Here is a 23,084-nt window from a genome sequence, read left to right as displayed (position 1 = left end):
TTTTGAACTTCATTCTTCTATATCAATATCAAGTGTCCACTTTTAAATGTGATGTACTTTTATTAATTTTTTAAATTCTGTTTTGATAAAAACAATAGCTTCATCACCTTCTTTGTTTAGTATATGTGAGTAAACTCTTTACTGCCCTTCGACATTTTCTATAATATTGTGTTTTCTTTCTTATAAATAGCGCATTGTTTGAATATGGTCTTACATGGCCTTACAGTCTTTGTTTCTTCACCGAATTCTTCACTCCATCTATATTTAAATATTATCATATAATTGAATTAAAACTACCATCTGATTGAATGCTTATGTATATTACATTGAATATTTTTGTTTAATTATTTTTTAACAAATTTGGAGAGTTCATGTTATGGATTGTACTGTTCTCCACCAAAATTCATATGTAAATCTCAAACCCCCAGTGTGACTATATTTGGATACAGGTCCTCTGGAAGGCAATTAAGGCTTAAAGAAGTCATGAGTGTGGACCCTTAATTCAATAGGTCTGGAGTCCTTAAAGAAGAGGAAAAGTCCCCAGAAATACATGAACACAGAGAAAAGGCCGTGTGAGGACAAGTGACAAGATGGCCATCTGCAAGCCAAGGTAAAGAGATCTCAGGAGAAACCAACCCTGCTGGCAGTTTGATTTTCTGCTTTAGCCTCCAAACTGTGAGAAAACTTTTGTTTAATCCCCACAGTCTGTGGTATTTTGTTATGGCAAGCCTCGCAGACATAGTTCTCATTTGTTATCCTGTCAATAGGCCTGTCATGTTATCTTTCCCTCTCTTTCCAAGTCTTCCAATTGTAGATAGGGTGGGTTTCCCCACAGTCTTCTCTACGTCTATCTTAGTATGTGTTGGATATTTTTAAAGTTTTTATTCCCTTCAATCTTCATTCAGTATATTTCATACTGAGTTATCATTTATTTTCTGAATTTCCTTTCCAGCTATGTCTGATCTTGTTACAGCACTTGCTTAGCTCTACCTTTATTTATTTATATAATTTTCATTTGATTTTTAAAAATATTTCTGGGTATCTAATTAAATTATCAATATATCTTTTATCTCCTTGAATTGACTAGAATCATTGTAAGATCTGTGTCTGACAGTGCATATCATCTGTAGTCTCATTGCATTGTTCCAATTGCTTATTATTTATATTATTCTCAGATATTTTACCTTTGAAATATGATATGATTGGCTATATAGAAAATTCTATGATATGATTGGCTTTAGAAAATTCTAAAGAATCAACAACATTAAAAATAAAAACAAAAATTCCTGGAAATCATAAGTGACTATAGGAATAAAACAAAACCACCAGATAGATCAATATATATATAAAGGTTAATTGATTTTCTGTAAAGAAAAATTATAAATTAAAATATGAAATTTAAAATTAACACATCACCAAAAATGAAATACTTCTGTATAAGTCTAGCAAACTATGTACACAATTTATATATGTAACTTACAAAACTTGAATGAAAGAAATTAAAGGAGACCCAAACAAATGGACAGATGATCTGTGTTATTTGAGAGAAGACTCAATTTTCTTGTTTTTATTGTTTTCTGAAAATATCTTTAGGTCATTGAAATTCCAGTCAAAATGTTGGTATAATATTTTATAGATATTGACAGTGCCACCAGATTTCATGACATAGTATAAAGCTACAGTAATCCTGACAGTATCGTATTGGCAAAATAATAGACACATGGGTCAATGAAAGAGAAAACAGAACCCAGAAAAAGAAAAATGACATGTAGCTAACTGACTTATCACAAAGGAGAAAAAAAGTTTATTGGAAAAGGGTAATTTTCAACAAATGGTGGTAGAAAAAATTGTGTCTGTATAAAAAACAAGCACACCTACGCATAGAGTTTACTCTTTTATTAAAATTAACTCAGAATCTCTCCAAGGAGATCATAAATCTCAGTGAAAAATATAAAATTATAAAAGTCTAACTTCTAGAAAAAAATATGAGAAAACTAGGTGACCTTGGGTTTATTGTCGACTTTTTAGGTATAACATCAAAAATCTGATCCATCAAACAAAAATAAAAGTTGTGTTTTATTAAAATAAACTTATGTTCCATGAGATACCCTGTGAAGGGAATCAGTATATTAGTTCAATATGGAATAAAATATTTGTAAAACAAATGTAGAAGGCTAGTATTAGGTATTTGAAAAAAAAAAAAAAACCCTCAATAATAAGAAAATACCTCAATTTGAAAACAGGCAAAAGATCTGAACAAGCACCTTAACAAGAAAATATGTGGATGACAAGTCAGCATATGAAAAGTGATGCTCAACATCATATTTAATTAAGAAACTGCAAATTAAAGATAAAATATTACTTTCTGACTATTAAAATGGTTAATATATGTTTTAGTATGAAAACATCAATAGCAAAAGAGGATGCAGAGCCACACCACAGGAGTTCTCATTTCTTGCTGATGGAAATAAAAATGGCATAACCACACTGGAAGACAAAGTAGTAGTTTTTTACTAACTAAAGAGTTTTAGCATATGCTCCAACAATTGTACTCCTAGGTCCAAATGATTTGAGAATGTTTCCACACAGAAAACTCTTTGCGAATGCATTAGCAACTTTCTTTACAGTCACCAAAAATTGAAAGCAAAAAAGATGTCCTTCAAAAAGCTTTTAAAAGTTTGATTCATCCATGCAGATATATTGTATTCTGTGATAAAAATGAGTTGGTTGTCAAGCAGTGAAAATCATGGAAACATCTTTAGTGCACATTGTTAAGTGAAATAATCTAGCCTAAAATGCTATCTAATATATCATACCAATTACATTCTGGAAAATGGAAAACATTAGTTACTGCAAAAATTCAAGCTGGAATCAAACTGCCAGGAGAGTTGGACTATAAAGAAAGCTGGGTACTGAAGAATTGATGCTTTTGAATTGTGGTGTTGGAAAAGACTCTTGAGAGTCCCTTGGACTGCAAGGAGATCCAACCAGTCCATCCTAAAGGAAATCAGCTCTGAATATTCATTGGAAGGACTTAGGCTGAAGCTGAAACTCCAATACTTTAGATACCTGATGCAAAGAACTGACTCATTTGAAAAGACACTGATGCTGGGAAAGACTGAAGGTGGGAGGAGAAGGGGAGAACACAGGATGAGATGGTTGGATGGCATCACCAACTTTAGTTAAGTTCAGTCACTCAGTCCTGTCCGACTCTTTGCGACCCCATGAATCGCAGAACAACAGGCCTCCCTGTCCATCACCAACTCCCAGAGTTCACTCAGACTCACGTCCATCTAGTCAGTGATGCCATCCAGCCATCTCATCCTCTGTCATCCCCTTCTCCTCCTGCCCTCAATCCCTCCCAGCATCAGAGTCTTTTCCAATGAGTCAACTCTTCGCATGAGGTGGCCAAAGTACTGGAGTTTCAGCTTTAGCATCATTCCTTCCAAAGAAATCCCAGAGCTGATCTCTTTCAGAATGGACTGGTTGGATCTCCTTTCAGTCCAAGGGACTCTCAAGAGTCTTCTCCAACACCACAGTTCAAAAGCATTGATTCTTCGGCACTCAGCCTTCTTCACAGTCCAACTCTCACATCCATACATGACATGACCACAGGAAAAACCATAGCCTTGACTAGACAGACCTTAGTCGGCAAAGTAATGTCTCTGCTTTTGAATATGCTATCTAGGTTGGTCATTACTTTTCTTCCAAGGAGTAAGCATCTTCTAATTTCATGGCTGCAATCACCAACTGCAGTGATTTTGGAGCCCCCAGAAATAAATTCGGACATTGTTTCCACTTATCCCCATCTATTTCCCATGAAGTGATGGAACCAGATGCCATGATCTTCCTTTTCTGAATGTTGAGTTTTAAGCCAACTTTTTCACTCTCCTCTTTCACTTTCATCAAGAGGCTCTTTAGTTCTTCACTTTCTGCCATAAGGGTGGTGTCATCTGCATATCTGAGGTTATTGATATTTCTCCTGGCAATCTTGATTCCAGCTTGTGTTTCTTCCAGTCCAGCATTTCTCATGATGTACTCTGCATACAAGTTAAATAAGCAGGGTGACAATATACAGCCTTGATGTACCCCTTTTCCTATTTGAACCAGTCTGTTGTTCCATGTCCAGTTAACTGTTGCTTCCTGACCTGCATACAGATTTCTCAAGAGGCAGGTCAGGTGGTCTGGTATCTTGAAGAATTTTCTTGAAGAATTTTCCACAGTTTATTATGATCCCACACAGTCAAAGGCTTTGGCATAGTCAATAAATCAGAAATAGATGTTTTTCTGGAACTCTCTCGCTTTTTCCATGATCCAGCAGATGTTGGCAATTTGATCTCTGGTTCCTCTGCCTTTTCTAAAACCAGCTAACAAACACATGAAAAGATGCTCAACATCACTCATTATTAGAGAAATGCAAATCAAAACCACAATGAGGTACCACTTCACACCAGTCAGAATGTCTGCGATCCAAAAATCTGCAAGCAATAAATGCTGGAGAGGGTGTGGAGAAAAGGGAACCCTCCTACACTGCTGGTGGGAATGCAAACTAGTACAGCCACTATGGAGAACAGTGTGGAGATTCCTTAAAAAATTGCAAATAGAACTACCTTATGACCCAGCAATCCCACTTCTGGGCATACACACCAAGGAAACCAGAATGGAAAGAGACACATGTACCCCAATGTTCATCACAGCACTGTTTATAATAGCCAGGACATGGAAACAACCTAGATGTCCATCAGCAGATGAATGGATAAGAAAGCTGTGGTACATATACACAATGGAGTATTACTCAGCCGTTAAAAAGAATTCATTTGAATCAGTTCTGATGAGATGGATGAAACTGGAGCCGATTATACAGAGTGAAGTAAGCCAGAAAGAAAAACACCAATACAGTATACTAACACATATATATGGAATTTAGGAAGATGGCAATGACGACCCTGTATGCAAGACAGGAAAAAAGATGCAGATGTGTATAATGGACTTTTGGACTCAGAGGGAGAGGGAGAGGGTGGGATGATTTGGGAGAATGGCATTCTAACATGTATACTATCATGTAAGAACTGAATCGCCAGTCTATGTCTGACGCAGGATGCAGCATGCTTGGGGCTGGTGCATGGGGATGACCCAGAGAGATGTTATGGGGAGGGAGGTGGGAGGGGGGTTCATGTTTGGGAACGCATGTAAGAATTAAAGATTTTAAAATTTAAAAAATAAAAAACTAAAATAAATAAATAAATAAATAAATAAAACCAGCCTGAACATCAGGAAGTTCACAGTTCACGTATTGCTGAAGCCTGGCTTGGAGAATTTTGAGCGTTACTGTACTAACATGTGAGATGAGTGCAATTGTGCGGTAGTTAGAGCATTCTTTGGCACCAACCTAATGGACATGAATTTGACCAAACTCCAGAAGTTGGTGATTGAACAGGGAAGCCTGGCTACTGCAGTCCATGGGGTCGCAAAGATTCAGACATGACTGAGTGACTGAACTGAACTGAACTGAATGTAGGAAGGTTGAATAGATAAGTAGGCAAGTTTTTATGGTAGTGAAACTATTTTTCATGATCTTATAATACTGGATATAAGGCCCTAAGCATAGTATTTTCCATCATAGAACATTAACCATACTGCATGCAAAATAAAAAAGAAATTAATAGTTGAGGTAATTCAAGGATGGAATACTGAATTTGATGTAAGTACATCACAAATGAATGAAACAGGCTTAGTGAATGGGGTCATTGATATTTCTCCTGGCAATCTCGATTCCAGCTTGTGATTCATCCAGCCCAGCATTTTGTATGATATACTCTGCATATAAGTTAAATAAGCAGAGTGACATTATGCAGCCTTGATGTACTCCTTTCCCAATTTTGAATCAGTCTGTTGTTCCATGTTTGGTTCTAACTGGTGCTGCTTTTCCTGCACACAGGTTTCTCAGCAGGCAGGTAAGGTGGTCTGTTTTAGGTAAGAAAAGAAAATGGTATTCCTGTTTCTTTAAGAGGTTCCCATAGTTTGTTGTGATCCACACAATCAAAGGCATTAGCCTAGTCAGTGAAGCATTTTCTTTGGAATTTCCTTTTTCTGTGATCCAATGGATGTTGGCAACTGACCTCTGGTTCCTCTGCCTTTTCTGAATCCAGCTTCCACCTGTGAAAATTCTCAGTTCAGGTACTGTGAAAACCTAGATTGAATATTTTGAGCATTTCCTTGCTATCATGTGAAATGAGTGCAGTTGTGTGGTACTTTGAACATTCTTTGGAATTGCCTTTCTTTGAGATTGGAATATGACCTGACTCTTTTCCAGTCCTGTGGCCACTGCTGAGTCTTCCAAATTTGCTGGCATATTGAGTGCAGCACTTTAACAGCATCATCTTTTAGGATTTTAAATAGCTCAGCTGGAATTCCTTCACCTTCACTAACTTTGTTTGTAGTAATGCTTCCTGAGGCCCAGTTCACTTCCCACTGAAGGATATGTGGCTCTAGTTGAGTGCCCACGCCATCATGGTTATCCAGATCATTAAGGTTTTCTTTTGTACAGTTCTGTGTATTCTTGCCACCGCTTAACATCTTCTGTTTCTGTTAGGTCCTTACCTTTTCTGTCCTTTATTGTGCCCATCTTTGCATGAAATGTTCCCTTGAACTCTCAGATTTTCTTGAAGACTTATGTAATCTTTCCCATTCTGTTTTTCCAACAACAAACAAAAACAATGTATCAATTATGAATCACTAATTGTAATAAATGTATCATACCAGTATGTTAATAGGAAGGTAAACTGAGTGCAAGACACATAGGAAACCTCTATACTATCTTCTCAATTTTTTGTAAGTCTAAAATAATTATAAGTAAAAAAGTGTTTTTACAAATAGCTCACAATTTAGAAAGTCAAGATATTGTTACTATTATTTATATTGTGCAAAGTTAAGAGATATACTCTGGGTCATATTGAAAAATCAGAGGAAGGTCATATACTTAAATCTGTAGAATCCTTAAAAATATTCAGTATTTGTGCTAATTATAATGATAGTGCAAATCCTTAGATAAACTTGTGGTATAGGGGTTACTTTTTTCCTTTTGCAGATGAAAAAATGAATTGATCTTTTGATAGTGATGTGACTTGTCTACTCAAGGCACCTGTCCAATCCCTTAAATCTGTCTGACTCTGAATATGATCTATTTAACCACTGTGACATTTATTCTCTGTTATAACTATGTATCAGAAACATTTTTGGAATATTTCTTAATAATGAAGTGATTTCCTGTGCATAAAACAATTGAGTGAAAAACTGCAGGACTTATGCCTTGGCTCAGGTTAATTAAAACAAACCACCCACTCCAGAAAAAGAAATAGATTCTGATGTACATCAGAGATTAAGAATGTGAGGCCTGAAAATTAGTTAGGGAGCTGAATCATGTGTGAGCTCATAGAGTTTCAAATACCGGGGACATTTTAAATAAAAATGAAAGCCTATCTTAAAAAAGGAGGGAACATGGTAGTTTCAGGAACATGGTAGTTTAAAATGGTTTGAGCAGGGGCTGCATTTGGAACCATGATGAAAAATAGTAGTCAGGAAAAGTTAAACAGTAAGTTACGGTGGATAAGTCAGGATAGGCACACAGAATTAATGCTTTTTGGAAGATTCTAACCAAGGAGCCATATAATCTAATACATACTTCAGAAAGAGCCTTTTGTGGGAGCTCTGAAGAAAACATAGGGGGAAAGCTCCTTGACAATTACTCCTTCGAAGAAATGACACACAATGCAAAGACAAATAAAGCAAACATCAACAAATGGGAATATATCAATCTAAAAAGCATCTGTACAGCAAAGAAAACCATCAACAAAATGAAAAGGCAACTTGTGGGATGACAGAAAATATTTGAAAATCATATATCTAGTAAATATCCAAAATATGTAGGGAACTTATACAGCTCAATAGCAAAAAAAAACAAAATCTGATTTCAAAATGTACAAAATACCTGGAAAAACATTCTTCCAAAGAAGACAAGTACATGAAATGTACAAATGGCCAAGTACCTGAAAAGGTGTTCAACATTGCTAATCATCAGGGAATTGCAAATCAAAACCACAATGAAATATTACCTGATACCTGATAGAGTGGCTGTCATCAAGAAGTCAAGAGATAAAAAAATGCTACAGAGGGTGTAACCTGTTAGCAGGAATGTAGACTGGCACAGTAAGGAATTTCCTCAAACAATTAAAAATATAATTACTGTATGATCCATCAGTCTCACTTCTAAGTATATCCAAAATAAATAAGTATCTTAATAAGAATGAAAAGGTTATCTGCAACCTCATATTCATCACAGCATTATTTGCAATGGCCAAATCATGGAAACAACCTAAGTGTCCTTCAGCAGATGAATAAAGAAAATTGTGTGTATGTGCATATCCAGTCATATTTAAAAAAAGAAATCCTGCCATTTGTGACAACATGGATGGAGCTTGAGGACATTATGCTAAATGAAATTTGAAGGGGAAGATAGTATATGATCTTCCTTGTATGTAGAGCGTAAAACATCCAAACTCATAGAAACAGAGTAGGTCGGTAGACCGGTGGTTGCAAAGAGCAGATTGGTGATTTTGTGCTGTGCTTAGTCACTCACTGGTGTTCGACTCTTTGGGACCTCATGGACTGTAGCCTTCCAGGCTCCTCTGTCCATGGAGATTCTCCAGGCAAGCATACTGGAGTGACTTGCCATGCCTTCCTCCAGGGGATCTTCCTAGCCCAGGGATTGAACCCAGGTCTCCCACATTGCAGGCAGACTCTTTACCATCTGAGCCACCAGGAAAGTGAGGAAAATGGGTAAAGATGGTTACAGAGTACAAACTTCCAGTCATAAGATGAGTAAGTTCTGGGGAGAAAATGAACAGCATGGTAACTATAGTTGATAATATTGTATTCATTATTCGAAAATTGCTCAGGGAATTGATCTTAAAAGTTCTTACCCCTACACACACAGAGACATACATACACACGCATGCAAATATAACTGTGAGGTAATAGATTGATGCATGTGTTACCTAATCTTATTGTGGTAATCATTTTACCACTGATATCAAATCATCACATTGTAATACATCTTAAACTGACAGTGTTATAGGTCAATTATATCTTAATCAAGTTGGGAGAAAAGGAGCCTAGAGTAATTGAGAGATTGGTTAACATGTTTATAGTGATCTAGTTAAGAGCTGATGAAGCATGAACAGTAAGAATAAACAGGCAGGTATGTATTTGAGAGATATGGAGAAAAGGGTTCAATACTATTTGAATCTTAAATGAATATGAGAGATTTTTAAAAAGTAGTTCATTCTTGGGTGATTCCCAAGGTTTCAACTGAGAACTCAAAGCTCTAGCTGTTATAGGGAACAAGAAATGGGTCTGAATATGAGAGTACAATTACGTATTTAGCTTTTTGTATGCTGATTTTTGGAGAAGGCAATGGCATCCCACTCCAGTACTCTTGCCTGGAAACTCCCATGGGCGGAGGAGCCTGGTAGGCTGCAGTCCATGGGGTCGCTGAGTCAGACACGACTGAACGACTTCACTTTCACTTTTCACTTTCATGCACTGGAGAAGGAAATGGCAACCCACTCCAGTGTTCTTGCCTGGAGAATCCCAGGGATGGCGGAGCCCAATGGGCTGCCGTCTGTGGGGTCGCACAGAGTCGGACATGACTGAAGCGACTTAGCAGCAGCAGCAGCAGCAGCAGCATGCTGATTTTTGAAATCCCTGAGGATTTCACAAGAGTAGTTATCCAACAGGTAAGTGGACATTTGATGTTTTTCAGTAAGTTCTCTGTAATATAGATGTGGAAGTTAAACTAACCAGGGTTCAGTTTCAGATAATATAATTCAACCTTGCATATTTTTGTAGAAAAAGATTTATTACAAGTTATTTTAGATTTCATGTCTACTGACAAGCTGTCTAAAGGAACAGGCTCAGGCCTGGACTTCTAGGGGAAAATGACTCAGCCATAATCAAGCATCTGCTGAGTCAAAAAGTGATTTTTGCTATGGCTAATTAAAAAAAAAATTACTACCTATGCTATGATTAAAGAGCTGCCTCTAAGATACTGACTACAACCAGTCATGGCAGCAAAAACACATGCTTATTACATAGTCTGCCTCCTAACTTACTGTGAGAAGCTGAATGATAACCAGGGAAGCTTGGCCTGTTACCTAACATGGCAAAAAGGGCTTTGCAGATTGTAATTAAGGGTATGGACCTTGAGATGGGTAGATTGTCCTGATTATCCAGGTGGGCCCAATTGTTGGAGGAGGTCACCTGTGTGACTGCTGACTGATCTGAGAGTTAGACTCTGGCAATCATAACTTCTTCACCCCATCTCCTATTCTTGGAGTGTATGTTTTGCTCATCATTTTCACTCCAGGAGCTGTTTCAGGAACATAGACTTAAGAGGGTAAAGAGTTGTTGAGATCATCTGATACTGAACCATTCCCCGAAGTGAAGCAAGATAAAAGGCTGAGACGCCAAGGTTTGCAGCAAATATAGGGTTATTTTCAAGGCAGCTAAGCAGGGAAATTGGAGAACAATACTTAAATCTCCCTGAATGCAAGGGGTTTGGGGTACTTCTGAGATAAAGCCACTGTGCAGTATGAGGCGTAAGGGGCGTGGGGAAATGTGATTGAAAAAAGGTGCAGCAACGAGCATTCCTCCTTCTGCACAGGCGTAAGGAGGCTAGATGCCTCGGCACTTTTCAAGAAGGAGTTTAGCAGAAACCTCTTAGTACTGTCTGAGGTCGGAGTTTTCAACCCTCTGGCATCCAAAGGTTCAGGACTGGGTCTCTCCATGCTCTACCAGCTCAGCTTGAACTAGACAGAGCTGACTTCAAGTTCCGGGAAAACAGCTCTGACAAACATCTTACTGTTTGGACTATGTGCCACTGGGAGGACACACAAGTCTTAAAAAATCGCTTTTATTGAAGCAGGTATAGGTGAAGTGGATTCAACTAATGATAACCCACAGTTTCACATCTGGACTGAATTCATGATTGAACCTCCTTAAGGTCTTTAAATAAACCTTTCAGATTCCAGCAGGCGGAATCAGACATTTCTTCTTGCAGCCACTCAAGACGAGCCTCCTGTGGAAGTTCTCTTGCCACCCCTCAGTCTGCAGCGATCTGCCTCTTTCTTCGGTCTCGTGTCCTCGATGTTCAGCGACTGGTTTTAGATTTTCCCAGGGAACTCCCAGTTTGTGAACCAACAGCGATCTAATCTCGCGAGTTGTTACAAGCAGAGAGAACCCTTGCCAGCTGCAGTGAATCAGAGATTCCGCGTGCGGAGGATTCAGTCCACCTGTTGCTGGCTTTAAGATGGAGGAAGGCAGCCAGAAACCAGGGAACGGACCTCTTTCTAGAAGAAACATTCTCCAGCAGACATACAGCCCCTACTGACACCTTGATTTGTTTCCATTGAGACCCATGCTGGACTTCCAACCGATAGTACTCTGCGGTAAGAAAAAATTGTGTGTGTTCGTGTGTGTCTGAAATATGTTTAATTTTTTTAAAGTTTCTAATGGTGTTAAATATACAGAACATGAAGTTCACCATTTTAACTGTTACTAATTGTACATACAGTTCATTAAGTATATTCACAGTATAATTTTTGTCCAATCCCCAGAAATAATTTTGTGTTACAAACTGAAGTTTTATACCTGTTAAAAAATGATTTCCCTGTTCTCTTGCTCCCCCCAACCCCTGATAAGTACCATTCTATTTTGTCTTTACGAATTTGACTGCTTTGGTTATCTCATGTAAGTGGAATTATATATAGTATTTGTCTTTCATGACTGGCTTATTTCAAGTGGCATAACCTCTTTAAGGTTTATGCCTATTGTAGTGTCCAACATTCTTTAATTTTTTAGGCTGAATAATATTCCACTGTACATATGTACTATATTTCATTTACACATTCATTCTTTGATGGAAGCGTGAGTTGTTTCTATCTTTTGACTATGAGTATTTTGCATAATGCTGCTGTGAAATGAGTGTACAAATCAGTGTTAAACCACTAAGTTTGTTGGAATCAGTTTACTGACATTTTGTTAAGGCTGTTTGTGTCTGTGTTTATCAGGGATATTGGCATGTAATTTTCTTGTGCCTCCCTTGTTTGGTTTTGGTATTAACATGAGTTGCTGTCCTAAAATGAGTTGAGTGTTCCCCTTCATTTCAATTTTTTGGGGTAGAGGAGAGAAGAATTTGAGAAGGGTTGCGATTAATTCTTTGAACGTTAGATGAAATTCACCAACAAGGCTGTCTTGTCCTGGTGTTTTACTTGTTGGGAGGTTTTTGATTATTGAGTCAGTCCCCTTACTCATGATTGGTATGTTCATCTTTTCTATTTCTTCATGACTCAGTCATACTGGATTGTATATTTTTAGGAATTTATCCATCTCTTTGAGGTTTAAGCCACTAAGCTTAAGTAATTTGTTAAAGAAGAGAAACTAACACACCTGCTTTCAGTCTCTTTGAGATCCTAAGTGTATTCATCCATTCAGTAAACCCTAAGTCATATCCATATATCTAGCTGCAAGGGGCTCTGAGAAATGTAGCATTTACTTTTTTCATCTCTATAGTCAACAAAAGCTTACTAAATTAGAATTTGGAAATACCACTCCACCGAGCACCACAGGAGTTAATTGCTGTAAATGTGGTAATTGATGCAATGGGTGTGGATTAAGAATACATAGGACTTTTATTTATTACTTTCCATGGATTGAAGAGAAAAAGCAATATTGCAAGGTGTGCAGAGGGGAAGGACCTAGTTCATATGACTAAAGAGAACTGCCAAAATTTGTGTGTGTATGTGCTTGTCTAAGGTGTGTATATTAGAGAATATGAAAGAATATATGAATATGGTGTGGAACCAAAAGAATGGTTTTGAGGGTGAGTCAAATGGCCAAAAGTGTCAACTGGCATGCAGGAGACAAGAAGGATAAGATTTGGAAAGGTCAAGGTGGTGATGTTGGTGAGAGCAGTTTCTGTAATTTGTATCCACAGAACATAAATTGCAGTGGGAATGACTTGAGGGATCGGGATATTTCTTTGTTTTCCCATAAATAACATAGATTGATAATTTGATACTTCTTCTGAAGTCAATATTTCTCTATATCGTAGAGAATTTGAAAACAAGTTATGTATTCTGCACATGCCTGAAGGGAAACCTTAAAAGCAATCATAATAAAAGAGGAGCAAAGCCTACGCAATGCAGGGAGGAAAAATGTGACTCTCAAATTTTTCAAAAAGGTGGTATCTGGCAGAAGAAGATAAGAAACAACTTAACACACTAGTGGGGGGAATCTCCCAGGTAATAATCAGCTTGAAAGATTTTGTTTGTATGTTTCCCTCTAAGTTAAGGAAGGTCTCGAAAGCCACTCTGACCTCAGCTGTAGAAAGTATTTTCATAGAAGTCTCTTACGAGTGGTTTGCTGCAGGCATTTTGCAGAACAGAAAAGGGACTTGAATTCATCACTGCAGTATTGGGACAGATAATAAAAACAGAAATATCTAAAGGGAAATAAATATAAGTGATGTCCCTGTGTAGTCAAAGTATATGTATTTTAAGAAGGATCTTTAAACAAAATCAGATGAGAAGGTGATGAGTGTTTTGTTGGTAACGAGCAGTTTCGGTGTATGCTGGGAGGACCTGCTTGCCTCATAACAATAACAGGACACATACTCCCACAGCCCGAATTGAGGTTCAGGATCATCAATTCAGGACATGCAGAAGGAGTGTCTAAATTCCTTTCATGCTTCTTGGCTCTAAACACTTGTGATCATGATAGAGTTGTATTGGAGACAGAGAAGAGAATTTCAACTTCTCTTGCCATCATGGAGGGGGGTGAGGTAGGAGAGGTGTCAGTTTTCTCTTTCTTCTGGGATTATGAGAATAGCCTGCTAGTGATAGCATTCCAGAAGGAAAAAAAGAAAGAAAAAAAATCAGCTTTAAACATACTTCAGTCCCACTGAACAAACAGTGCAGCTATTCAAACCAGTACTAATACAAGGAGGACCTTTTCTTTCCCTCACAATGTTGGAATCTCAAGAAAAGCTAAGTTTGTCTTTTTCCTCACTTTCCCATTTCCAGACTATACCAGACTTGATAGAATAAAATATCTCTGAAAATTTTCAGAATTTTGTTAACTGGACTGGAAGTGATAACTACAACACTGTTTTTGTTTTTAAAGAACTAAAATGACCTGAGGGCTTCTTGTGATTTAAGAGCAAGCAAATAAGCTTTAAGTCTAGGCAGAGGTTTTATTCTGAAGCAGGAAAAATCTATCCCTACCAAATAGATTTCTACAAGTGTGGAGAAGATATATTTGCTTTATGATAACACAGTATGAGTCCTGATCTCTGAATAAGCTGTATATAAACTAATCTTTTCTCCTTGTCCAAGAACATGTGTAACCAGAGGAAAAACTCTTCATACTTCCTCGGGTTTTTCCCTTAGCTAATCTGTCTGTGCTAATCTTCCTCATCTGCCTGCTTTCTTGATTTTAAACATAGACTTCTCATGTGAACACCCTCTTCCAACTGTTCTGATCTTTTGCTGGTTGAGTTAGGTTCTTGATGAGCCTAACTCTTCAGTCAAAACTACATGCAATTGCAGAAGAGATGTTCTGAGTCATCATCTGAGCTAACTAGCTCCCTTCTGTGAGTGCAGTATCCCTCACAGACTATTACTGAGCTGCATACATCTGATGCCAGACATCAGTTGAGGGAAACTAATCTGCTTAGCAAGAAAAGCTATGCATTAAGTCAATAAACGATTTGTATTTTCTCACTTGACCTGTTTGCTGACCTCTTTACTGTAGAACCAAAGGGATGAGCTGCTCATGATCCATGCTTCATTTTCTGTTTTATTGCATCTTATTTTTTCTGACTTAGAAGAGTAATAAGACTTTTCTGATTATGACATTGTAAGTCACATGAAGATGTTATTTTTTCCAGTAGAAGAAGTGTGTACTTTAAGTGTTTTGTAACATGCAGCATTAAATTGTCAAGATTCTCTCACCTAATAGTATATTTTGTTCAGTTCACCATTTCCATCTGTATTGGGAGTGCATTCAATAGTATCGCCAGCCAGGGTGCACAAACACAAAAGTGATGGTGTCACTTTGGAAACTGAAATGTCTATTAATTTTCTGTAGTTTTTTTTTTTTTTTTTTTTTTACGTTCTATGCAACAAGCCATAATTACTGTCCTGATCTTACATTTGAAATGCTGAACTGGTATTTAGGCAACTTCAATGCACATTAATACATTTTTAAAGGGTTAGGGAAGGCACTATCTCCTGTAAGATGTAAATGTGAAAAGCTGATTTCAGCTTGTGGTGGGCAGTTTTTACACATTGTCAAATCTCAGTGGAACTGGAACCTCTACCCTTTTGTTGGTTGACAGGGGACTTCAGTTTCCGAATCTCATGGCAAGCTATCTGCGTAGAACGGTTCTTTTTACTGCTAAAGATCAAAGGTTCGGATTGTATTAAACTCATTTCCAAGAATCAGGTGCAGCAAACCAAATGTTGAGATGCCAAAGTTTACAACAGTTTATTCTAAATGCAGCCAAGTAAGGAGACAGGAGGACACATTTCTGTTGGTTACAAGTTTCTGTTAACACCAGGCATGGTTTTGGGATGAGTTTTTCAATGCTATTTGGCAAGGCTCCAAAGCCACATATCTCTTTGAGAAAATTTCCCCTCTTGGATTGTTGTCCACTTTGCACTCTTCATTTTCCATCAGAGGAAGGGGAGACCACATTAAAAAGGAAAAAGGAAGGGAGCCAACTAGACAGTAGGGGAGATGTTTTTACTTTCCCTCCCCCTAAAAGCCCAGTGCTATTAACAAAAGTGAACTACTACACTACTGTCTACTATCCATGCCACTTTTTCTCAAATGTATATTTCACTGTCCTTGAAGTTGTTTTTTTTTTTTTTCTCTCCTTTCTAACATGCCATGAACTCCACTGTTACATCCACTTCCAGAGTAAGTCCTCACCTTCTGAGTCTTCCCTAGAGTGAGATCAACCTCCATCTGGTGAAACTTCATTACGACTTCCATTACCATGCACAGTGGAGTTTGCATAAAAGTGCATAAAGTGAAAATGACACTTGATAATTTCTTAAATCTTAAAAATCATCTCTGAAGTTGGTGATTGATACACTGTCTTCCAGGAAAGTTTTCTTAACTCAAACATGGCAAACTTTCCCTCAAGTTAGAATGCATTGTTCATTCTTAATTGTGTATTTGATGTGATAGCGGCTCATGCTTTGGAAAACAATGCTATGTCTAAACAACTGAAGCACCTCACCATTGCAAAATGCTCATGATGAGAGAAACAAGGGGACTGAGACAGGCTGAGAAGACTGTAGTCTCAATTCCCCTTCACCCTTCCCTGTAAAAGGCTCTTGAATTTCATGAAGGGAAAAATTATCAGCATTTTTTTATCTGAATTGTTTTTCTCCATCAGCTTCATTAGGTCTAAATTTCTTTTCTTCCTCCTCTTCCTTTTTCTCTGTAAGTCTAAAATTCCCTCTGCTGACATTTAAGTACAACTCTCTCCTCTTACTGGCTTTTGGTCTCAAGGTCAAGGTAGACTTCTGACCTACCAAAATGCTTAGCAAAAAATAGATTCTCAAAAAATAGCTATAAGGTAAATGTTAAAACTTTCGGGTCAACAGTACAATAGTTCTGAAGTCATCTGTGTGAAAATTTTACTGGGTGTGACTTTTAACAGCAGAACCCTCATTAAAATGAACTCATAAAGAAATGCATAAGCAAAGATTGATACAGGAGTAGGTGGAGTTAAGATTGGAAAGCATTGCTGTTATTTCTTCTCTTCATTTGGAAGTCCTTAAAGGGGCCATGCAGAACCCTAAAATGGTTGAAACTTTAGTCCAAGAATCACTATTTTAGGGTAGTTACTTATAGAGTAAGTTCTGCCGTGTGAGAGTGCAGAAAAACATGAAGCTTTACATGCCGTATTAGGGGTGCTACTGCTGTTGCTAAGTCGCTTCAGTCATGTCCGACTCTGCGTGACCTCATAGACGGCAGCCCACAAGGCTCCTCTGTCCCCAGGATTCTCCAGGCAAGAACACTGCCATTTCCTTCTCCAATATTAGGGATAAATATGTTGGAAAGGAGAACATTTAAAAAAAAATACAAGATGTAAATGGAAGAAAAATTTCAAGTGGAGTGTTAGAGTTTTTTTGATCTAAATTCTAGAAAACATATTCATGCCATATCCTTTGTACATAATCTATGTAAAAATGGCATGTAACTTCAGACATTCAACTAATTTGGAAATGTATCATCAACAGGAGAAAATGTTTTAAGGACAGAAAATATGAATTTTTTCTACTACATTGTCTGTTATCATGATATATAAAAGTTAGAACAAATAATAAAATTGTGTGAGAAGTTACAATAATACATCTCCTATAGGAAATATTAGTGCCTCCAAGTTTGTTACGATTGGTCACTATTCTGCAGTGTGTTCCCAGAAACATCAATAAAATGCAAAGTAGCTGATCTATCATATAATACTTTAAAAACATAAACTAAGGCAGAGGCATATATTAAACATTTAGAGTTTATTTAAGCAAAAGCCATTTCAAATGGGGAAGCATTCAATCTAGCAGAAAGAAAGAAACTCTGAGGAACTGTACGAAAGGCGCAGGAACAAGCAGGTTATACTACACAAAATAGGAAAAGGTTAGTTATTGCAAAGTTATTTTTCTTTAGAGGATGGTGAGGGTTTCTCAGGCAGATTATATAACTAGAGCTGATGAGGTGATTCCTCTTTATTTTATTTATTTTTGGCTATAGTGGGTCTCCATTGCACGGCTGCTTTTATTTATTTGCAGCAACTAGAGCCTACACTCTAGTTGCGGTGTGTGGCCTTCTCATTGCAGTGGCTTCTCCTTTTGCAGAGCTCAGGCAGTAGGGTGCCCACACTTCAGTACTTGCAGGCTGTGGGTCCAGTGGTTGCACTCCCTGGCTCAAGAGCACAGGCTTAAAAGTTGTGGTGCACAGGCTTAGTTGCCCTGTGGCATGTGGACTATTCCTGGACCAGGGATGGAACATGGGTCTCCTGCATTGGCAGGAGGCTTCTTTACCACTGAGCCACTGAGGAAGCCCTGGTCCGGTGATTCTTGACTGACTGATTTTTTTGGAGAGTTGAAACTATGATTAAGTCTTAGTTTGGTGATGTGGAACTTGATATAAGCATAATCCACATTGGGCCTGTTGACTTATATAGGTGAATTGTATTTTGTCAAAGAGAAGGGGAAGTTTTAAAAATCCATTCATTTTATCAGTGTTAATATTTATAGCTAAAACTTAGATCAATAAGCAGACCTACTTGAAAGGTATAAATCAAGCTTCATTTGTTTTCATGTGATTTGTTTTCAGGGAATATATATATATGTATATATTAAATTGTGTTGTAAAAATCAAATGTGTCTATAACTATGTACCTCACATATGTTATAATAGTGTAGATATACTGGTGATCCATTAATAATCAGTTAGAATAATGTGGGAAAATTCTGTTCATTGTGAAGCATATCCAAAAATAAAAGTGGGACTAATATAGACATTAAGAGAGGGCAGTCCGTATTTTTTTTCATATGTTTATACCCTTTGTCTTCATTAGACTTGACAGGAAGTAGATATTGGGCCCACATGGTTTGTTTCTGTTTCCCCGAGTAACCTGTCCATGGTCAGTAGTCTGCCTCCACTTCCTACATCATGGCTTTTTCTGCAGAATAACCTTTCTTTAGCATGTTTCAAAATAACTTCTTCATGGAGCTAGAACCCAATGCTTTCTCATGTGCTAATGTTTGCTTTTTAAACAGAAGCATATTCTGTTCTGTTGGCTCCACTGTTTCCAATTAGTCACTGGCCTGAAATGATAGCATATAGTGGCCCTGTTTTTGTTATATATACTTGAACACTTTTGTAATAAAATAGAAATGGTCAAATATTAAAAATGAGATGAACAGTTTAATAAACTAATCATAAAGTAAACACCTAGCTTCAACATGTCAGTGTTGACTAGTCTTTTATCTATTTCCTGTATTTTTTGCTTCAGTATTTTTAAACAACTCCTGACATACCATTTCTCCCTTAAATACATCACTGTAAATACATCACTGTAAAACTTAAGGATTTCTTTAAACAACACATTATCACATTTATCCAAATTAATATTAATAGTAATTCTTCAATGTTAGTTGATACCTAGCCTGTCAAAATATTCCTGGTTGTCTCTAAAAAAAAATTGTAAGTTTGGTTTGATCAAAACAGGATCTACATCATGTCCACATATTGCATTTCGTTCATGTGCCCCTTAAATTTCTTTTAATCTGTGATATCTTTACGCTCAATTATTTTTCATAGCATTATTTGTTGAAGACTTGCTCTGTAGACTTCCCCACATTCTGGGTTGACCAGTTGCTTTCTAATTGGATCATTTAACACATTTCTTTAGCTCCCTGGGTTGCCTCTAAATTGTATACCAGTCTGATGGCACCATAAAATTCAAGTTGAATTTTTAGCAAGCATAGTAATTAATAATATATCTTAACTGGTTATGCATACTTAATGTTATTATATCAGTGTAAAAAAAAAATAATGTTATCATATCAGTGTAAGAAATAACCAAACAGAAACCTCAGTAAATAGTGCTCAGAGACCAGAAAGGGGACCTGCCATGTACTATGAGGATATCAAAGCCCAGCAGAAGAAAAGACTTCTCTTTCCTGGCAAGGACTCAGTCAATGAAAAGCCATGGCCTCTTTGTTGACTGTAGCCCTCCCAATCGGAGAAGGCAATGGCACCCCACTCCAGTACTCTTGCCTGGAAAATCCCATGAGCAGAGGAGCCTGGTAGGCTGCAGTCCATGAGGTCGCTAAGAGTCAGACACAACTGAGCGACTTCACTTTGACTTTACACTTTCATACATTGGAGAAGGAAATGGCAACCCACTCCAGTGTTCTTGCCTGGAGAATCCCAGGGATGGGGGAACCTGGTGGGCTGCCATCTATGGAGTTGCACAGAGTCAGACACAACTGAAGTGGCTTAGCAGCAGCAGCCCTCCCAATTTCCTTTTCCTCTATATAAACACATTTTCCTCCTCTTGCTCTGAAAGTACTTGCATGTGGCTTGCCTTTGACCCCAAATTATAATTCTCTGCTAATCCAAAATAAGCCCATTTTTGCCAAAGAGATAACTGGCAGTCTGCTTGCTTCAGGTCAACACCAGGAGTCACCAGATTTCTGATTGTCCCAAATTCAGTCGTCTTAAAAAAAAAAAAAAAAAGGTAGTGTTTAGTTTGTCTTTTCATTTCCTCTGTATTTATTAACTGGACTTTGTTCTTTTAATAAAAAATAACTTTATCAACTACATTTCATAAATCTAAAATACAGCTCATATGAGAAAAACCAAATAAGTTGCTTGGTTATTTTCTTTAGTATATCTCGCTTCTTGCCATTTACTAATTATATACTTTTTAATTTTACCATCTTATAGGAATACCATATAATAGAAATAGTAAGACTGCTTATGTCAATAATAGCATTGAAAACAGTTTAGTTTTTCTTTGTTTATATTCTTCTCTTAGGATTATTTCACTTGGAAATGTCAAACTGTGGTGTTTTAAAATCTCTTATAATAAATATTCCCTGGGCAATTATGCCACAAACTTAATATACAGTTTAATTTAATCCCATTTGTTTTTAAATTGTAGGATTTTTTTAAAAGTTTATAAAACTCAAAACAAAGTATTCGCATTGTTTCTCATGTCAAAATTATAAAAAATGGAATTTCAGAAATTTTTAATTTCTTTCATTTATCCTCTTCATGTTTTTTATCCTACATGTGGCTATCTTTAATAGTTTTTGGCTTATTCTTTTACTATTTCTTCTTAGAAATATAAGCAACTGTGGGCATATTTATAATTTTATTTCCCTGAGTCCTTTTACACAATCTGTGCTTACCCTTAAGATCTTCCTTGCATCCATTTAAAATAAGCATGGAACTCTATTGTGCTCTGGTAACATTTTTGTTACCATTTTGTTACTTGTCTTTGTTCCAATGAATGATGCAAAAATAAATAGCCATGTGCATGCTGCTGCTGCTGCTGCTAAGTCGCTTCACTCGTGTCCGACTCTGTGCAACCTCAAGGACGGCAGCCCACCAGGCTCCCCGTCCCTGGGATTCTCCAGGCAAGAACACTGGAGTGGGTTGCCATTTCCTTCTCCAGTGCATGAAAGTGAAAGTGAAGTCGCCCAGTCATGTCCGACTCTCAGCGACCCCATGAACTGCAGCCCACCAGGCTCCTCCATCCATGGTATTTTCCAGGCAGGAGTACTGGAGTGGGGTGCCATTGCCTTCTCCACATACATTTCATATTTTTGCCATTGTATATTAGATTCCCAGAAGTCAGGCTCATGTATAATTTAGCTAGTTATTTGCCAACTCCGGAGAAGGCAATGGCCACCCCACTCCAGTACTCTTGCCTGGAACATCCCATGGACGGAGGAGCCTGGTAGGCTGCAGTCCATGGGGTCGCAAAGAGTCAGACAGAACTGAGCGACTTCACTTTCACTTTTCACTTTCATGCATTGGAGAAGGAAATGGCAATCCACTCCAGGCCATTGGAGCCTCAATCCACTTGCCTGGAGAATCCCAGGGACAGGGAGCCTGGTGGGCTGGCATCTACGGGGTTGCACAGAGTCAGATACGACTTAGCAGCAGCAGCAGCAACATTGCCAACACAATGGTGATTTCAAAATATTGCATTTCTACCAACTATTTGAGTTTGTTTCCTTATGAAACAGTCTTAGAAGCTTATTATGTTATCAAACTTTAAAATGTTCTGAATTTGACAGGTGAGAAGTAGCATATCAATGCATTTTTCACTTGTATATGTATAATACATATGAACTAGATTGAGTATCTTTTCATATTCTTGGGGATATTTGTGTTTCTTATTCTGTTCACTGAATTTATATGTTTTGCTCATTTTTTATTGGTGGTTTATTCAATGTTTTGAAACATTTTGTATAATAAGGCTATTAATCCTTTCCAATATAAGTGCAAGTGCATTTTTTGGTCATTTTTCATTCTACTTTTTTTAATGAATGAGTTTATATTTTGATTATGTAACTAAATCTAACTAGCTTTTTTTTTTTTATAGACTCTGAACTTTAGGTCATAGAAAAGTTTCTTTTGCTTATCAAATAGACCAGTATATGGTACTGGCTAGTTTTATTGTTTTGATTTCATATGCATTATATATTGATACTATTGGATGACAGGATTTAACACAATCTTATATTTTTCCATCTGGATGTACAGTTGTCTCAGCACTTTATTAAAATGACCTTTTCTTCACCTTTCATAAATTTCCTTATACATTTATATCTATTTTTGAATATTTTAGTGTAACATTTCTCTGTGTATTTTTAAATTTATAAGAATACCTTTTAAATTTATAGAGCCATAAAATGTACTTTTGACTTCCCTTGTGTCTCAGCAGTAAAGAATCCACCCTCAAAGCAGTAGATGTGGGTTCCATCCCTGGGTCATGAAGATCTAGAGAAGGAAATGGCAACCCTCTCCAGGATTCATGCCTGGAGAACCCCACGGACAGAGGATCCTGACAGGCTACAGTCCATGAGGTCACAAAAAAGTCAGACACAACTTAGCAGCTAAACAGCAACAACAAATAATATACTTTAATGTATTTTAAAATACTGTAATATAACATCGTTCAACCTGCTTCCACTGATATTCTTCAGTGTTTTCATGGCATATTGATTCTTTTAAGGGATTTTTAAAATAAAATTACCTAGCATCCAGGAAGAAATGCAATTCTTATTGAATCATTCTGTCCAAGAACGTTTTCTTTCTTGGAAATACTTACCTTTTATTCAACTATACTCTTGTTTCTTTCAGGAGTATTACACTGAATTCTTTGTTTTTCCCCTCCAAACCTCCAGATATTTTCTGTTGTATGTTTATCT

General features: G+C 37.2%; 1 long non-coding RNA gene across 2 annotated transcripts in view; it reads left to right on the top strand.

Moving 5' to 3' along the window:
* The first annotated feature begins 11,132 nt into the window (after positions 1 to 11,132).
* LOC138441509 (uncharacterized) overlaps positions 11,133 to 23,084 on the top strand; it is a 185,619-nt gene continuing 173,667 nt past the window's right edge. Inside the window, exon 1 of one of the 2 annotated variants that reach the window (XR_011257369.1) lies at positions 11,133 to 11,504. This is a non-coding gene — a long non-coding RNA (uncharacterized lncRNA). The remainder of the gene's footprint in view (positions 11,505 to 23,084) is intronic. The other variant, XR_011257370.1, reaches the window with a different exon arrangement.

This window comes from Ovis canadensis, chromosome 5, assembly GCF_042477335.2.
Source record: "Ovis canadensis isolate MfBH-ARS-UI-01 breed Bighorn chromosome 5, ARS-UI_OviCan_v2, whole genome shotgun sequence".
Classification (NCBI taxonomy): domain Eukaryota; kingdom Metazoa; phylum Chordata; class Mammalia; order Artiodactyla; family Bovidae; genus Ovis; species Ovis canadensis.
This window is presented reverse-complemented; position numbering and strand designations above follow the sequence as displayed.